Below are 5,416 nucleotides of genomic sequence, written 5' to 3'. Positions count from 1 at the left end.
CTATCTATCCACACATTACATTCCCCTCTTTTATTATACCAGCGTAACCTATTTCTAGTAAGAACTTGAACATTCGACAAAGTACATGATAGTTCTAGAAACGTTGCGTCATAGTAGTCACGTGACTCGCTGACGCAACAGTATGTACAGCTTAATAATTGAACATTTAACATGACTAGCAGAAACGCCGGCATATGGGCGACTGTTTGTGCTAGCAATTACTGATCGTAGTATTCATAACTCATTTTAAGAAATTGTAGAAAAGTGAACATTTTCTTAAAAAACTTTTTCTGGGAAGAACTGCACAGAAAACGTGCTCGGTTTAAGCTTTCATATGCAATTCATTGCATCAAAAATAATCCAATGTAAAGAGCAAAAATTTTCATAATTTTTACGGATATAAACTGTAATGTTTATATATATTAAAAGTGGTACTCTTTATTAAAAACTCCAGTTTTTTTAGTACTATACTTAAAAATCACATTAATAAAGATATGATCAAAGTCTCACGTACAGTCCTAGTGAAAGTCGCGTTATTGTTGTGTGCGAGAGTATTTTTATTTAAAAGTGTGTTCTGTTATAAAGAAATGGTTGTTGCTCATGCCATAGTTGTTTTTCTAATTGTATTAATCTTGAATACCTAAAGTCTGAAATGTTTTATGGGTCTCTGTTTGTGGTGCCATTTATAGTTGACGCCACATTTCATAAGCCTCAATCACCACTTCTGGCACAGAGGTCTTGTATTTCAACACAACAGATAGCACCATTATATTTATTATTTCGGTCACATAGATAGATGAATATATAGACGTCCATGTCATTGCTCCATTAAAGTAAGATTAAATGCTTGAAGAAAAAAAAAGCTTATATCAAAAGGAGTACTAAGTCGATAACGGAGTACTAAGTCGATAACTTGTGTGGTACTTTTAAGCACAATGACCTATCGGTGCTGTTACAAAACAGTTTTTAAATAACTCAAATTTTTGCATTATAAGCCCTCGGCCTTTCTAATAAGTATAGGTGGATGGGCAAGTTCATACACTTTTGTTGTTGTTTAATTCGTATTTATTCTTACGTTTCATTTATTCTAAAGAAATATCAAATCATTCTTGAAATATGTATATCATTGTATTCCTTGCTACCTCAGTCATTATCATTATACGTGCATATTTATATAATTCATCCCTCTGTAATTAAGATCATAATAACTAAATATATTATCGATTGAGGATCATTCATACTATTGCATCAATACCACTTTTAATTATTAAATAGTATTCCTTTGCTTAGTTTAAATATCATAACTGCTAATTTTTATAATTTATATACAATAAATAAATTTATATATAATATACATTCAAAACATGTTGTTGTTTTTTTCCTATTTTTCAGGTCTAATAATGCTGGTACTTTAGGAATAGGAGGTTCCGCTAGGCCAAGTCGTCAGCGTGACGTACGACGAAAACGCCCATCTGGTGCTAGTAAGTGGAAAAAGTCTGCAAAAGTTGCAGCTGAAATCCAGAAACAGAGTCAATCGATGCTGAAATATATTAAAATTAGCAATGGTGATATATAAGGACAAGAAGAAAAAGTACCAGATGTTAGTGATTTTCAAATAGTAGAGCAAAACTTAATTACCATCCCAATTTGTTCTCAGGAACAAGCAGAAAATAAATAAAATAAAGGACGCAGTAATACGAGTACGCAAGAGAAACATAAGCCATTTACAGCTATTCAACTAAGTTCAGATAGACAGCAGATTTCCAGAAGTGATCCTGCACTTTCGCCCGTTACTCTGAACCATAATATGATTGCTTTGTAAGTGGAAATAGGGCCTATTAATTGTGATGTGTATTTCCCCACTAACGAAGCTGGTAGACACTTCAGTGAGGAATATTTTAAACGCAAATTGCCAAATGGTGAATTGATTAATCGGCGATAATTGATGTATTCCAATTCAGCCAATCCTGTGTACTGTTTTGCTCGTAAACTTTTCACTTTACCTACAGCTACCAGCAATGGATTGGCAAAAAAGGCATTCGTGATTGGAAAAACATCAGTGCAAAATTATCTGAACACGAACAAGGGAAAGACCACATTGATGCTATGATGAATTGGATTGAACTGTACAAAAGATTAAAAAAGGGAAAGACGATTAATAAAATTGATGATCAACTTATTATAAAAGACAAATGTCACTGGCAAATGGTGATCGAACGCATTGTTACCATCAGTACTTATCTGACACAACATAACATGGCATTTCGCGGAGATAGTGATAAACTGTTCACGCCTAATAATGGAAAGTTAATAGGTTTAATGCAGCTCTTTAGGTCTTTGCTAAATTTGACCCCATTATGAAAGAACATATTCGACGTGCACGCGAGGGTAAGCTGGCAGACCATTACCTTGGTCCACTATCCAGAATGAATTGGTAGTACTGCTGATCATGTTCGCAAAAAAAAAAAAATCATTAATCGTGTAAAATCAGCAAAATATTATTCAATTTTACTGCACACCAGATGCTTCCCATCAGGAACAGATGAGTATTATACTCCGCGGTTGTGATGTAGATGGCAGTGTCTTCGAACATTTTACTACCTTAATTCCTGTGGAAAAAAACACTGGAGAAGCCTTAACTAATTGTCTACTTGACTTTCTATAAAAAAAAATTCAGTTATCGGTAGATGATATGCGTGGTCAAGGGTACGACAATGGCTCCAACATGAGAGGGAAACATTTGGGTGTCCAAAAACGTATTCTGTGTCTTAACAAACGTGCTCTCTATGTTCCATGTGGATGCCATTTATAAAATTTACTATTAAGTGATATGGCAAGATGCTCTGTAAGAGTAATGTCTTTATTTGGCATTCTACATAAACTGTATGTTATATTTTCTGGGTCCCTGGGACGATGGTCAAATTTAAGAGGACATCTGAAAGGTCTCACTGTGTACCTCTCAGTGAAACAGGGTGGGAAGCGTGCACTGATGCAGTGCAAGCCGTTCGTTAGCAGCTTACAAAAATTTATGATGCGCTTCAAGAGTTAGAGAAATTCATAACAAATGCTGTTACAACTCGTAGTAAAGCTGAGTCTTTGTTGCAATAGATGCAAAAATACAATTTTGTTGTAGCTGTTGTATTCTGGTATGATATTTTACAATGGATTAATGTTTTGAGCAAAGAATTGCAACGAGAAACTATGGACGTTACTCAAGCTTTTAGTCTGATGAAACGTAATGAATTATACTTTGACGAATATAGAAAAAAATGATCTCCTGAATACGTCTCGTATGCTAGCAGGTGACAATGGCATAGAACCTGTATTCAAACAGAAAATGGTTTGTCGGAAAAAATGCTAGCCCCCTTATGAAGGAAGTGATGAGCCAATCAGTAATGGAAAAAATGAATTTGAAGTTGAATTTTTTAACTGCATGTTGGATACTGCATTGGTACGACTCAAATAGAGATTCAAATAACTAAAACACTATTAAGAGATTTTTGTTCCAAGTTTATGTTGTGGACAAAGATGAACTGAAGAGTAAGTGCGAGAATTTAGAGGTTTTTCACTGATAGAAATAGGGATAGCAAAGATATAGAGAAAGATTGTGTGAAGAATGAATAAGACTGAGAGTGACTATGGCTGAGGCAGTTCACAGATCATCAAGCCCTCTGAAGTCGTCAAGTTATTACTTAACATAAATATGTGGACATTTATCCTAATACTGCCATCGCTTTTCGGATTCTTCTAACGATACCCGTGTCAGTAACATTTTCAGAACGCAGTTTCTCCAAGCTGAAACTATTAAAATCTTATCTACGAAGTACAATGAGCGAAAAACGTTCGGTATCATTAACTGTCCTTTCAATAGAAAAAGATTTAGTTGACAAATGTGATTATCATTTACTTTTGAACGAAAGTCGAAAATCATTTCACTTATATAACTCGTTTTTTCTCGTACATTAATTTTTTCTTTGACTTTCTTTAATTTGTTACTATGAGTTTTTTCTACAGATTGTCATTCGTGATTATGTCCATATGCTACCAATTAGTCAATTTATTATGTTCAACTGAAATAAAGATTATCTATAACTTCTGTTTTGGCCGGACTTTGTCTTAGGCCTCGCACTTGCTAAAGCCGGCCCTGAGTAAGATCGACTGTCACAGTTATAATCCATCCACAAATGGCAGCAGCATTCTTTATTGTGTGTCAAATCTTGGACCTATTGATCTGCGATTCAACACACTAACCAGTGAGCCACAACCATCTCCAAATTATGAATAACTTATATATAATTATAATGTATACACATCAAGCTTATAGTTTTATTTCCCATCCAGTTATTCTGCATTTTCACCATAATTATAGAACGATTTCTCCCTTCATGACCCCCTCCTCTCCAGCATATCAGCGGTAAGTCTGAGGGCCTATAACGCCTAATATCGGGTTTCAATACTCGCAGTGGCTAAAGTACAAAGAGTCCATTATGTAGCTTTGTAATGAACAACAAATAAACAAACAATTCTTCATGGAATATCGGATTTTTTCCGAGTCCTTTTTCACAAGAGTATCCTTCTTATTTATAAGACGAGTTTGGATATTTCCAAAATAACCAAAGTTCTGTTGATGATTTTTAGTTATGAAATAAAGAAAAGTATCTAAAAGCAAAAGGTTTTGCTCTTATAAGTTTTATATTTAGGTCTGTACGCAGAATGTTTGAAAGGGAGGTTCCACTTTGTGAGTTCAAAAGTCAGCAGACATTGTACTAATCACAATCAGCATGCTAATTGTACGGGAGGGGGGTCTAGTGGCATGCGGCTATTTCAAGCCATAAAATGCTAATGCTTCATCCAAACATTGTAGACTATGTAGAAAACGTTAAATATCATAAGCATCTACGCTATAACTATATAAACATATTTTTTACATCATAAAAATAGGGTATTCTATTGAATATCCTCGATACACCACCACCACCCTCTCCTCCTGTGTACGTGCGTGACATTTCTTACTTAAGTAGGGAGCAATAATACATTCTGTCTTGCGAATATGTCAAATACATCATGTATCTGTAGTATTAACTATCTCTCTCTATATATGTATAATATTAATGACAAAATTTATAGCGTTATAAGCCCACTGATTGACTGTGGAAGGGAAGAAACGGAAAAAGAATCATGTTTAAACTCTGCAAAAAGCAAATCCTTTGGTCTGGCACAAACATTATTCGAAAATAATATTGTTACGTCTCTGGTCGTTTGTTAATTTCCCGTAAAAAATTTTCCCGAGGAACCTCAGCAATACAAGTCCTTTCTTAAATAAAACTAGTTTATTCTTTCTCAATACAACTTTTCAATACGAAGAATTTCCACGGTCACTTTAACTAACACACGCTATAATTCACAACGATTCACG

Source organism: Limulus polyphemus, unplaced genomic scaffold, assembly GCF_000517525.1.
Source record: "Limulus polyphemus unplaced genomic scaffold, Limulus_polyphemus-2.1.2 Scaffold3257, whole genome shotgun sequence".
Lineage (NCBI taxonomy): Eukaryota > Metazoa > Arthropoda > Merostomata > Xiphosura > Limulidae > Limulus > Limulus polyphemus.
The sequence above is the reverse complement of the archived record's forward strand: the minus strand, read 5'-3'. Positions refer to the sequence as shown.